Source organism: Crotalus tigris, unplaced genomic scaffold (assembly GCF_016545835.1).
Source record: "Crotalus tigris isolate CLP2741 ecotype Arizona unplaced genomic scaffold, ASM1654583v1 scf7180000017628.32516253702:7417878, whole genome shotgun sequence".
In the NCBI taxonomy this organism is placed as follows: Eukaryota; Metazoa; Chordata; class Lepidosauria; order Squamata; family Viperidae; genus Crotalus; species Crotalus tigris.
The window spans coordinates 5,838,284-5,852,684 of record NW_024096523.1 but is presented as its reverse complement, the minus strand read 5'-3'; the positions used below and the strand labels follow the sequence as shown (position 1 = coordinate 5,852,684).

At 48.4% G+C, this 14,401-nt stretch overlaps 1 protein-coding gene across 3 annotated transcripts in view; it reads left to right on the top strand.

Annotated features, from left to right (window-relative positions):
• Positions 1 to 14,401, top strand: part of LOC120304141 (lethal(3)malignant brain tumor-like protein 4) — a 110,358-nt gene that overhangs the window by 19,015 nt on the left and 76,942 nt on the right. The window lies entirely within an intron of this gene.

Below are 14,401 nucleotides of genomic sequence, written 5' to 3'. Positions count from 1 at the left end.
GTAACCACTCCCCATTCTTGACTTGGTCTTCGCCTAGACGGATGTGACAAATTTGGCTCCCAGTTTAAGGCAGGTAGTAGATATTAATTAATTGGTGGATTCTCTCTCTCCTAATTCACAGCCTTTCCAGCAGCGCTGGGATCAGCGCTGGATGAAATAGACGACAGGGAAAGGGTTTTTCTCCCTCCTTTTCCATCCACAGAGCTGAAGCTTTTCTGAGACTTCAGCTTTAAAGAGGTGGAAGAAAGAACCAGATCAGCTGCCTGTGCTGGGAACAGCACAGCAGCCGACCCATCGGAGGGAGTTCCTAGGAAGCAGAACCCCCCCTTTTTAGTCCTGCTTTGGTCGCAAGAAAGGGAAACCTCTGGGAAAGCTCTGATCAGCTGTTAAGCGCTAGAATCAGTGCGGCAGCCGGTAGGGCTTGTAACAGCCAGATCAAAGGGAAAGCCGGGGAAAGATCGGATCAGCTGCTAAGCGTTGCTAAGCCATTCTCCTGGGATTTCCCTCTTCTCTCCTGGCGTTTTTTGTTCCCTTGGGGTGGGGCTTCCTAGCGAAGCACAGAGGCTTCGTCTGCTGAATTGCTCTGAGCGATCGCTGGATTAAGCGGAGCGATCGCTTCACCTTTGTTTCTGGATGCTCCGGTTGCCATTTTGGAAACTGGAACACGCCGCGGCTGCAGGAGGCAGCCTCTTCTTCCTCCACCTCAAGTTTCTCGCCACAGAAACAGCAACCTGGCAAGCACCACCCTTCTTCCTTACCAGGAACTGCTCTGGTCACCATTTAAATCCCAAAACACACGCGGCAACCATTTTGTTTTTTGTTTTTCAACCATTGAACCTAATCCGCTCTTATCCCTCTTCTTCCGTTCTTCCATAAGGAGGGGAGAGCTGCACAGCAAGGTCCTCGTGACTGGTGCTCTCCTTAACACCCAAACCATTCCTTCCCCTCCCCCCTTATTCCCTCTCTTCATCTAGAATCCTGCAAGCATCTCCAACTAAAAACCAATAAATAATAAATTAATAGTAATAATAAATTAATTAATTTAAAACAAAATTTAAAAAAAAATATTATTCAGACATACACATCATAATTCATCCTTAGAAACGTCTGCGCAGTAATCTGGTGCAAGTTGTTGACCTGACCACGCTAAGCATACCTGCAGTCTACAGCGAGCAGGATTGCTGCAACAGTAGACAAGACCGGACAACCTCCTACCACCGGTCAAGTGGTCAGAAGAGCGGGATGACCATTCCATGCTATACCTGTACCCATCTCCCCAACTGATCCCCTGCCGGAACTCCCTCTCGGTTTCACTGAGAAAGCTCACATCAGGATGGAGGAGCCCATGGTGTCTCAACCCAAGAACACCGCCTCCCTTCCCACCAACCGCAAAAGACAAAAATCCTCCAAGCAGGAGGTGGCAGGCAGGATCAAAGCCAAAGCTAAGTCCATTTCTGGAAGGAAACCTTCCAAGTTGGCGGAGAAACAGGCTAGCAGAAGGCACCAGGCTTGGCCTTCAAAGTCTTAGTACACAGCTGTTCAGATAAAGTGATATTTATAGAAACAATGGATGTTTTACAGGAGGAAATATATGATATGCTGCAATCCATTCAAAGGACAATGATTTTAAACCAGAAAGAAATACAAAATTACTTTGAAAGTCTAAATCAACTTATCTCCAATTTAAGTTCACTTCAAAAAAAAAATCCCCAGGAGAACACAGCAGAGATGATTGATTATAAATTAGAGGGAAAAGACTTAAGGATGGACTTTCACAAAATAGAAGAGTATGATTTAATTCAAATGGAAGGAAAGACAACTCATACTTCAACATCACAAAACAAACTGGAAGACAAGAGAAGGGATTTAAATGGAAAGAAGAGGGCAAATGCTCAAGACAGAGATATTGATTTACTTTCTACATCTACAGTAACACCTACGATCGTATGGGAAAACCTTTGGATCCAGCAAAGTACATTGATCAAGAAAGATCCTGGGCAAAGAAAAGAGATTAAAATGGAAACCAAGAAAAAAGATGGGACATACCAGAGAGAATATTTAAAAGAGAAACATGTGTTTGAATATGGTTAAAGAAATAGAAAAAATTTGAAACACACCATTCTAAGAGGGATGAAATGTTTTAGATACTTAAACGTGACTGAATTCAAGAAAAGTATGTGTGTGTGTGTATATATATATATATCAAAAATAAAAGTAAAAATATGACTCTTGGGAATATCCATACTATTAAAAAGTGATCACCAAGAGAATGCTTTAAGAGAATAAAATTTAATTAATCAACCAAGCTTTCGTCAAAATACATTTGGCATTGTCAGGGTTAAAAAGCAAGTATAGGGAGTAGACATATACCATTATCAAGTGTCCCGTCCTCTCATCATAGGCCCCAGCTGTTTAGAATGTAACCCAAGCGTGTCTCCTTTAATACACATTCTTTTGTTCCTAGCTCGCATTCCCTCACATACCACTCGATCGGTAGCTTCAGGATTAAGTGGATTCAGGACTAAGGTCTTCCCCCCTCCCCCATGTGCAGCTCCTCTATCACCCTGCATGCAATCGCATCTAAGGGGTGTGTGGGGGGGTTGGATTTACTCCAGTATCCCCCTGAGTCACAAATTCACCTCAGTCCTGCTCATTCGTCCCTTGGGGATGCATTACAGATTCTTCTCCCCCCCCGATATTGTTCTCCTTTCTATCTTCCTTCCCGTGCACCATACTGAGGGGTCTGCTGTCTGTTCCAGTCACCCTCCTCCCGCACGTGCTCAAAGCGTTCTTTGCTGTCATCTCATTGGGAGTGCTCCGTTGTTCAGTCCGTTGTCATTGGGCGTCACCTTCCTTCACCCCCAACTCTTGATCGTCACCTTTCTCAGGGCTCTTCTGCCTTGATCGTAGCTGTTGTTTAGTTACCAGACCTCATGTCAAATGCACTGGAAGGGGGTGTCTTCTTTCATTTAGCTGTGACCGAGTCACCATTGCATGCCTAACGATCCCATTGGGGGAGGGGGTAGCTCATCTTCATCACCTTCCTCCAACTCCACCGTATCCCATCTATTCTCCAATCTCTCTGGTCCCAGGCTGTTATTCCGCATGCCAACTTTCCATTCGGAGGAGGGCTTGATTTCAACGGGTTGCGGCTGGTCCTGCAGGGGTTGTATGTTAGGGCCGATCTATTGTTGGTCCAACGGCAGTTGCCTTTCTAGTAAGTGGGGAGTACCATCCAAGAGTCCCCTAACGTGGTGGGACAGGGAGGGATTCCGAGTCGCGTCCTTATTCCGTTCATACCGTTTGTAATGAAGCTCCCTTTGGGCGTTAGTATGGTTACCCATGCTCCACGTTCTTAAGGCTTGATGTGCTGTACATAGATCCACGTGCCAGTTGATGGAATCAACTCCTGAATACCATGCTTCCTTCAACAGGCGGCCTCCGTTTATAGCATCACTGGCCAAAACTTGGGTGTTCTCAAAATCAAAACGGTGGTCATACTCGGCCATGTGAGCCCAAATCTGCGAGTATTGTTCGCCTCGCTTCCAATAGACTTTGGTGTTCAAATCTTCATCCATCTAGCGGTGAAAGTCCTAAAAGACCAGCTAGAAAAACAGGGAGGAGCTGGCCACCGAGATTCCCTGCAAACCAAGGATTTAGTACAATTCATAGAGTTGTGCCTAACTATGTATTTTACTTTTCAGGGTGTCATATATGAGCAAGTAAAGGGCACATCCATGGGCTCCCCAATATCTAGCGTGGTAGCAGAAGCGGTTCTCCAACAATTAGAACGGGAGGCCATGACCATCTACTGGGCCAAATTTTGGGCACGGTATGTTGATGACACTTTTGTGGTCATCAAACGATGTCATCAGGCCGGCTTTATGAGGGTGTTGAATTCTATATATCCGGACATTAAGTTCATGGTGGAGGAGATCCAGGGCTCGATAGCCTTTCTGGATGTTTTAGTTCAGTGCTCAATGGATGGAGCTTTGAACACCAAGGTCTATCAGAAGCCCACCCATACAGATCGAATCCTCCACTATTATAGCAACCATCCGCCCCCCCCATAAAGCCAGCTGTATCAGGACCCTGTTCAAACGGGTGCACTCACTGCAGCACGGCTGAGTCAAAGGCAGAGGAGAAGAAACATTTGTTCCGTTTTTGCCGGATGAATGGATACCCCTCAAGATTCATCAAACAGCATAGTATGGTACCAGCACCCCGAAACAGACAGCGGGATGAAGAACCCTCAACACGGGCCACACGGGGGCCCTTACCATATATTAGCAATGTGTCTGAGGCCACGCCAGGTTGCTGGCGCCACATAATATAAAAGTGGCCCATAAGCCTAATCAGACTCTGCGGGCAAAAGTGATGCGCCCTAAGCATCAAGTCCCTACCACTGAGAGATCAACGGTACAAGATCAATTGTATGGATTGCCAGAGTAATTATGTAGGTGAGACATCGAAGAGGTTAAAAACTCACCTACACGAACATAAATTGGCAATCAGACGAGGCGAACAATACTCGCAGATTTGGGCTCACATGGCCGAGTACGACCACCGTTTTGATTTTGAGAACACCCAAGTCTTGGCCAGTGATGCTACAAACGGAGGCCGTTGAAGGAAGCCTGTTGAAGGAAGCGTGGTATTCAGGAGTTGATTCCATCAACCGGCACATGGATCTATGTACAGCACATCAAGCCTTAAGAACGTGGAGCGCGGGTAACCATACTAACGCCCAAAGGGAGCTTCATTACGAATGGTATGAACGGAATAAGGACGCGACTCGGAATCCCTCCCTGTCCCACCATGTTAGCAGACTCTTGGATGGTACTCCCCACTTACTAGAAAGGCAACTGCCATTGGACCAACAACAGATCGGCCCCAACATACAATCCCTGCAGGACCAGCCGCAACCCGTTGAAATCAAGCCCTCCTTCGAATGGAAAGTTGGCATGCGGAATAACAGCCTGGGACCAGAGAGATCGGAAAGTAGATGGGATACGGTGGAGTTGGAGGAAGGTGATGAAGATGAGCTACTCCCTCCCCCCAATGGGATCGTTAGGCATGCAATGGTGACTCGGTCATGGCTAAATGAAAGAAGACACCCCCCTCCAGTGCATTTGACACGAGGTCTGGTAACTAAACAACAGCTACGATCAAGGCAGAAGAGCCCTGAGAAAGGTGACGATCAGGAGTTGGGGGTGAAGGAAGGTGACGCCCAATGACAACGGACTGAACAACGGAGCGCTCCCAATGAGATGACAGCAAAGAACGCTTTGAGCACGTGCGGGAGGAGGGTAATTGGAACTGTCAATTATGGAACAACTTCCCGATGAACGGAGCGAGTGGAGGTGTTTTGACAACTGAATTGCAGCAGGAAAGAGAGAGCAAGGCCCCCCCAATCAGTTCAATAGGAGAAATACGAACGGAGATAACAACTGTGGGGGGGGAATAGGAAATACAGCATACGATAGAGCGCTCGGACTACAATCGCACATGCCGGGGGGAATGATTTACCCCCCGGGGAGTGAAACAGACACATTCGTTACGCTAGTTGGGCTGGTTTGTGAGAGGGAGGGGAATAGCTCTGTGGTAATTGATCCCTTGGGAGGACAGAAGACTACGAACGGAGCATGCCTGAGAGATTCTCCGATGAAGGATGAGGACAGAAGCCCCAAATGGAGTAAGCAACGGATTGACCGGTTACGAGCTAGGCAATGCCTTACTGACATGCACACACTCCAGAATGACTCCTCCCAAGAATATAGGGAGGAGAGTGATGATAGATCTAAGGGAGTGATGGAAAGGAATAGGAGGGAGAGCGGTGCAGGACGGGATGGCACACGGGGGCTACGATCTGAGAGAACAGGAGGATTGGAACGTGGCTCGGAGGGGATGGTTGGAGGAACTAGAAGGAAGCAGAAAACAGCAACTACTGCCCGTGACAGACAGAATCTCAAATGGGAAACTAGTGAAACATGCACTAACTGCAAGGAAAGGGGAAATACCCCATCTAATTTTAGAACTAGCGAGAAAGACACACATAACAGCATACGTAGAAAGGGTGAGAAACAACTACACCCCAATGCAGGACACACACTTGGATTACAACGCACACAGCTGGGACCTATGACACGATCCAAGAGCCGAGCGCAAATGATTGGAGGCTGCATATAAGCCCTCCCAACGACTGCCGTTTATACCCTGATGATGTCAAGAACTCTTGACGAAAGCTAGGTTTAGTAAATAAAAATTTTAACATTTTTAACTTTTGTATAATTTTATTCTCTTGGTGTTCAACTATTTATTGATTTTAATATATATACATACATACCTGCATACATACATATACATATATATAAAATAACCTCTCTCACACACACACATAATATATACGTGTGTGTGTGTGTGTGTGTGTGTGTGTGTGTTTTCTGAGGTTTTCGCGGGTGTTTGTAGGTCTTTGGTTATTCGGGTTTTCTCCTACATCAAATTGGAAGTGTCTTGGTGACGTTTCGACGAAGTCTCATTCATCATCTTCATGCTGGTGTTTTCGGCTTCGTGCTTCTAGGAGCAATGTGTGATCGTAGCTGTTTCTTCCTTTTAACTGCCAGTGGGGGTATGAACTGATTGGATGAGAGCTTGGCTGTGTTCTGATTGGATGGAGATGTGTTCTAATTGGTTAGGAGCTTGATTGTGCTCTGATTGGTTGGGGGAGTGTTCTGTTTGGGTGGGGGCTTTGTTGTGCTCAGGTTAGTCTGAGTTGCAGGGGGATGTGAGATGGTGAGCTGCATTGCTATTGTTTGGCTTCGCGTTCGTGATCGTGCCTCATCTTCATGGTGGGTGTCAGTTTGCTTCATGTATGGATTGGAGGGGTTCAAAGTGGCTAATGATGCAGCTGTAGTCTGGCTTCTGGTTTGTGGTCATGCCTCATCATCGGTGTGGCACAACCACACCGATGATGAGGCACAAGCACGAATATGAAGCCAAACAATAGCAATGCAGTTGATCCTTCTCTTTTCAGGTCTCTACTTATGAAGGCCTGTACCACGGCCAACCTCACAGGAAGACAAATCTTCCACCTCCACTAGCCAATCCTTTGTTTGCAGAACAGGTTGTGAAGGAGAAGAAACAGATTCCTTGTCCGCATGTGTTTCGTACTACGGTGGAGAAACAGTGGTCATCTCTGGCCACTTTACCTTCTCCCAATAGTACAGAGAAGAAACCATGTTCAATGTTTCTTCTTCATTTGCTTCCCTCTTAGATGTGCCTTCTGTGGACACTCCTCTAACTTCTTTGTTTTCCACATTTGCTATTCCAGGGGATATGGCTGAGGCCCTGAAGGCGGAAAACAAGAAGTTCGAGTTCTCTCTTCGCCGAGCTCACCAATCCTCGGCTTGGGCAATCAGGGCTGCGACTTCATCTTCCTTTTTCGCAAGGGCATCAGTCATGTGGCTCTGCGAACTCCAGGCACTTGTTCCGCCTGATCAGGTTTGGACACATGAGACACTAGGGAAGCTAGTGGCAGTGTCAAAGTACATGGCAGACGCTTCTCTTTATTCAGCCAAGTATTCCGCTAGACGCTAGATCCATTGCAGCCACAATTGCTTCTCGCAGACTACTGTGGCTGAAACAGTGGCGGACTGACTTAAGGTCCAAGTGGCGTCTGTCGACGGCCAAACACAGTGGTACTCACTTATTCGGTTCAGTTCTCGAACCATACATAATTGAGGGCAAGGACAAACGCAAGATCCTGGTACACCCATCCAAAAGGTCGGATAGGCTGCCCTAGTAGGAGTTCCGTAGGCAGGCCTTCCATCCCAGTGGTTTCTGGGAGTGGAGGCAGCCCTTTCGGACCGGGCAGTCCTGGGATTGGCCCAGAGGCTCGTGATCCTTTCCCCCCAGGCAGGATCGTCAACAGGACTGCCAGAGCTTTGCAGCCAAGGGCCATTTCCAGTCCAAGCATCCCTTCTGGGGCTCCGGGGGCCGTCCCTATAGGCAGTTGAAGTGACGCCAAAGAGGACTCTCCCATAGGGGGTCGCTTGGCACTGTTCAGCGACATTTGGGAGGTCACCACCACTGACTCTTGGGTCAGAGAGACCATAAAACACGGTCTAGCTCTAGAGTTTTATTCACCTCCTCCAGATCATTTCATACAATGCCCAGTGTCTCGAAACACAACCAAGGCAGAATTAGTAGCCACGGCCATCTCCCATTTGGCAGAAATCAGGGCAATAGAGCCTGTACCACAGGAACAGGAAGGGGAAGGGTTTTATTTCATTCTGTTCATGGTCCCCAATGCCTCAGGGGGATGGAGGGCGATACTGGACTTAAAGGGCCTGAATTACTTCTTGACCTACAGAAGGTTCAAGATGCAGTCCCTAAAGTCCATTCTGGCCAGCATCAGGAAAGGGGACTTTCCTCCATAGATCTGACAGAGACTTACTTATACATTCCGATATTTCCAGACCACCGCAGGTTCCTTCGGTTTTGTTACGCACACCGGCATTACCAATACAGAGCCCTTCCCTTTGGTCTCTCTTCAGCCCCAAGGGTTTTCACAAAAGTTTTGGCAGTATTGGTGGCCCACCTCAGGAAGATGCCGCTGCGCGTGCAATGCTATCTGGACGATATTCTAGTACAGTCCAGTTCCTTTCAGTTGGCTCAGTCAGACCTGGAAATCACGATACATATTCTTCAGGTTCACGGGTTCTCCGTGAACTTCAAAAAGAGCCACATGATCCCCACAAGGCGCCTCCTTCATCTTGTTGTTGTTGTTAATTGCGAAGTCGTGTCCGACCTGTCGTGACCCCATGGACAACGTTCCTCCAGGTCTTCCTGTCCTCTACCATCTTCTGGAGTCCATTTAAATTCACACCTACTGCTTCAGTGACTCCATCCAGCCATCTCATTCTCTGTCGTCCCCTTCTTCTATTGCCCTCAATCTTTCCCAACATTAGGCTCTTCTCCAGTGAATCCTTCCTTCATCTAGGGGTGATCATAGATTCCGATCTTTGCAAGGTTTTTCTTTCACAGAGCGTCGGGTCAGCATCCAACAGCTCATGCTCCAGGTTCGGAGAGAGAAAACAGTGCCTCTGGTCCAGCTGTCTCAACTCCTGGGAAAGATGGTTTCTTGCATGGGGATCGTTCCGTGGGCCAGGCTTCACTCCAGAAGCCTTCAGTGGTTCCTCCTTCCCTTCCAGAATCGGAACCTCAGTTCATCCACCAGAAAGGTCAGGGTTCCTCATCACATTCTGTTATCTCTTCTATGGCGAGCTTCATCCTCAATGTCCAAGGGGACGATTTTCAAGGAGCTCTCAGGCTCACCTTGATTACAGACACCAGTCTGTTCGGTTGCGGTGCCCATCTTCAGACTCATCTGGCTCAGGGACAGTGGTCCCGGTCGGATCTAGCTCACAACATAAATTGGCTCGAACTCAGAGCCATACACTTAGCACTCCGTCGGTTTTCCTCCCTATGACGGGACAGCACGTCCTGATCCTGACGGACAACGTGGCAGCCAAGGCTCACATCAACAAACAGGGAGGGACCCGGTCCTGGTCACTCATGCAGGAGGCCTTGGAGCTGAGTCTGTGGGCAGAGTCCACTCTGGGTTCTATTAGAGCGGAACACATCTTGGGGGAAGCAAATCGGCAAGCAGATTCCCTGAGCAGGGTCACAGTAGACCACTCAGAGTGGCGCCTGGACCCGGCACTGTTCAGGGAAATCTCGGTCAGGTTTGGCTATCCACATCTGGACCTATTTGCCTCCCTGATGAATGCCCAACTCCCCAGGTTCTTCTCCAGGTTTCCGACAAGGGGAGCAGAGGGAACAGACGCCCTCCGGTGCAAGTGGCCGGGGGGGCTGCTCTATGCCTTTCCTCCCCTCCCATTGTTGCAGGCAACCATCCGCAAACTGATTCAGGAAAGGGCAGAGATAATCTTAATTGCTCCACACTGGCCAAGGCGTCCGTGGTTTGCCGACCTTGTGGATCTATCGCTCTTGCCACCAGACCGAGTGGCTCTCAGCCAAGGGAATCTTCAGCATCCAGATCCACAGTGGCTCCAGTTGGCTACCTGGCACTTGAGCGGGAAAGTTTAGCTAGGCAATCCTATTCGTCTGGGGTGATCTCGATGATCCAAGCCTCAAGGCACCCCTTGAGCAATAGGATTTATGATGCCACGTGGAAGAACTGCACGTGATGCACTAAGCAGCAGCTCAAGCCATTATCAGTCACCATTCCTAACATATTGGAATATCTTTTGGAAGGTATGAATAAGGGTTTATCACCTAGTACCATCCGCAGACAGGTTGCGGCCTTGCAAACGGTCCTTACCTGTGACAACCAGGTTCCTTTATCACATCATCTGGCAGTTAGTGCTTTTCTGAAAGGGGCGGCTAATGCCAAACCACCTGTGGTCCATCGTTATCCCTCTTGGGACTTGCCTAGGGTGTTACAGGCCCTGACTTCTCCGCCGTTTGAGCCCCTCAGGTCTTATTCACTTCATTGTCTTTCCTTAAAGGTAGCATTCTTGGTGGCCATCACATCGGCTAGGCAGATTTCGGAATTGGCCACACTCTCAGTTCAGAGTGATTTGTGTACCTTTTTTGAGGATAGGGTGGTCCTTCGTTTGGACCCTTCCTTTATTCCAAAGGTTAATACTTGGTTTCATAGGTCACAGGACCTGGTTCTTCCAGATTTTTGTCTTAATCCGTCACATCGTTTGGAGAGACAATGGCATAAATTAGACGTGTGCATGGCTCTGCATCATTATGTTAAGCGGACCTTGGCCTTTTGTAAATCAGAGGCCTTATTCGTGTCCTTTCAGCCTTCTGCCATGGGTCAAAAGGTATCCTCTTCGACCATTGGTAGATGGATCAGGGCATGTGTTGCTAGGGCCTATCTTTCTCAGTCACTTCCAGTTCCTACGCACATCACCACTCACTCGACGCGCAGTGCAGCTGCGTCTGCGGCCTGGTCCGCTCAGGCATCGGTCGAGGAGATTTGTAGGGCAGCGACCTGGTCCTCCCCATCTTCTTTTGTGAAACATTACAAGATTGATAGGTTTGCAGTGGCGGATGCCTCGTTTGGTAGAAGAGTTCTGCAGCAAGTAGTTTCTTCTCAGGGGACACAAGCCTAGACTTTTCCCTCCCCATAGGGACATGAGTGGCTTTGTTATGTCCCACCGGTGGATTCTACATTCATCAAGCTGGAGAAGGGGCGTTGTCTTACCTGAATGCCTTTTCTCAGCATGATGATGTAGAATCCACACCCTCCCTTAAGGCAGTCTAGGCAGGTGTCATGATAATTGGAGCCATTGCATCAGACTTCGTCATGGATGCTTCGCCTCATCAATAACTGGAGGACACTCCCAGAAGGAGGCGTGGCTAAAGTTCTGACTTAGTCTCATCTGAGCAGGAAGGCTGAGATTACCCACCGGTGGATTCTACATCATCATGCTGAGAAAAGGCGTTCAGGTAAGACAACGCCCCTTTTCTATGTTTTGTTTTTACTGCTTTCTTCTCAGAAACATAAAAATGTGAGATGGCTTATATGGAAAAAATATAAATGTAACTTATCTGTCAATATAAATGTAACTTATCTGTCAATATAAATGTAACTTATCGCTGAGAAAACCTCTACCAGTAAAAATATTTAGAATTTGGTGGGAGAAATAAACTAAAGTAAGGATTGTAACAGGATCGATGATAAGACAATCTAAATGAATGGAAAGAAAAGAAATGTATTAATATGATGATTATTTTTTAGGAATATTGGAAAAAATATATACTAAATTGTCATTTATTAAAACAACAAGAATTGTATTAACACAATGTCTGCAAAAAGGGATGTTTCGGGGAAAGAAGAAAGTAAACAAAATTAATATATGGAATACAGACTAGAAATTAATTGTTAAGAACTGTTTTTACAAATGTAACCCAGACATCACACTGTTTACCAACTATTGAATGACTTATGCTTGTGTAGAAAATTAATTAAAAATATAATTTAAAAAAAAGAAGGCACCAGGCTCTAGAGAGAGAATTCTCCAAAGCGCAAAAGCAGGCCAGGAGAAAGGCGGAACAAATGGAGGAGGGCGTGCCTCCACATTCCCATCGCTCCCAGGCACCGCCGATTCCTCAGGTTCTGCTACGCGGGACAACATTACCAGTACAGGGCTCTTCCGTTTGGGCTCTCGTCAGCCCCAAGGGTCTTCACCAAGGTCCTAGTGGTGCTGGCAGCACACCTTCGAACGATACCGGTGCATGTCCAGTACTACCTGGATGACATTCTCATCCAATCCCCCTCTCCTCAGGTCGCCCAATCAGACCTAGCACTGACATTGAGGGTCCTCCAGGAACACGGTTTTTTGGTCAACTTTCAAAAAAGACAGACCAACCCATCCACCCATATCTTACACCTGGGTGCCATTATAGACACCCTCAGGGGGCAGGTCTACCTGTCACAGGAGCATCGTGACAGCATATGGTCCCTAGCACTAAAGGTAAGCAGGGAACAAACAGTTCCACTGGTCATGCTCTCCCAGCTCCTGAAGAAGATGGTATCATGCATTGCAATAGTTCCTTGGGCCAGGCTACACTCCAGGGAACTCTAATGGTTTCTCCTTCCATTCCAGAGGCTGAGACTCAGCTCTTCCAACAGGCAAATAAGAGTCCCACCCGAAACCTTGCGGTCTCTCAAATGGTGGGCATCACCAGCAGTAACCAGAGGGTCACATTTCAAGCAACCCAACCAGCTTACACTTATGACGGACGCCAGTCTGTTTGGTTGGGGAGTGCATCTGTAGTCTCAGTGGGCACAGGGACAATGGTCCCAAGCGGATCTGGAATACAACATCAATTGGTTGGAGTTAAGGGCCATACACTTGGCCCTTTGCCATTTCCACAACGGTAACGAGACAACACGTCCTAGTCCTCACAGACAACGTGTTAACAAAGTCACATGTGAACCGGCAGGGGGGCACCCAGTCCAGATCCCTCATGACAGAGGCCCATGCCTTGGGATTCTGGGTGGAGGCAAACCTCGCCTCCATCAGGGCCGAACACATCTCCGGGGAAGCGAACAGACAAGCGGACTTCCTAAGCAGGTCAACCGTGGATCACTCCGAATGGCATCTGCATCCAGACCTATTCGCGGAAATAGGGAGGAAGTTCAGACAGCCAGTAGTAGATCTGTTTGCGTCCCCGGCGAACGCCCAACTACCGAGGTTCTTCTCAAGGTTCCCATCGCCAGGAGCAGAGGGAGCAGACTCCCTGCAATGCCCATGGCCGGGGGGGGGTCTGCTTTACGCATTCCCTCCCCTTCCATTGATCCCGGCAACCATCCGCAAGATACTACAGGAACGGGTGGAGGTCATACTCGTCCCACATTGGCCCCGAAGACCATGGTTCGTGGACCTGGTGAATCTCTCCAGTTCTCCCCCATGGAGGATTCCCCCGGACCAAATATCACTCAGCCAGGGAGCTCTGCAACATCCAGAACCCCGATGGCTTCAGTTAGCTGCCCGGATCTTGAGTGGGGAATCATACCCGCCAGGAGTAATTTCCATGATTCAGGCATCCCGCCGACCGGTGACAAACCGCATCTATGACTTCACATGGAGGAACCTCTGCGGTTGGTGAGAAAGGCAACCTGACAGTCCCAAACATCCTAGAATATTTGCTCGATGGCCTGGACAAGGGACTTGCTCCCAATACTCTCCGCAGACAGTTCGCGGCACTATCCACTTTACTTACATGTGCCAATTCAGTTCCCTTGGCACAATACCCCAGGATCTGCGCTTTCCTTAAGGGAGCCACCAACACAAAACCACCTGTAGTCCACAGGTACCCCACCTGGGAATTACCATGAATCCTCTGGGCCCTCACCAAGGCACCATTCAAGCCCATCAAGTCTTGTACTCTGAGGGACTTGTCCCTCAAGGTCACTTTCCTGGTCGCGATTACCTCGGCCAGGTGCATATCTGAACTCGCAGCACTGTTGGTCAGGGAGGACCTCTACTCCTTTCAGCAAAACCATGTGGTCCTTCGCTTGGACCCAACTTTCATTCCCAAGGTCAACTCCACATTCCATAGGGCCCAAGAAATCGTCCTACAGGACTTTTGCCCCAATCCATTCCATGCCCTGGAATGAGAGTGGCACACTGGATGTTCATAGGGCGCTACGATGCTATATCAAGCGAACGGCGCCCTTCTGCAAGTTGGAGGCCCTCTTTGTCTCGTTCCACCATAACTCTAGTGGGCAGAAGATGTCTGCATCAACTGTAGACAGGTTGGATCAGGGCTTGCATTGCGGAAGTGTATCAATCTCTGTCCCTACCAGCACCAGGGCAGATCACAGCACAGCGGCGTGGGCCACACAGGCCTCTATTGA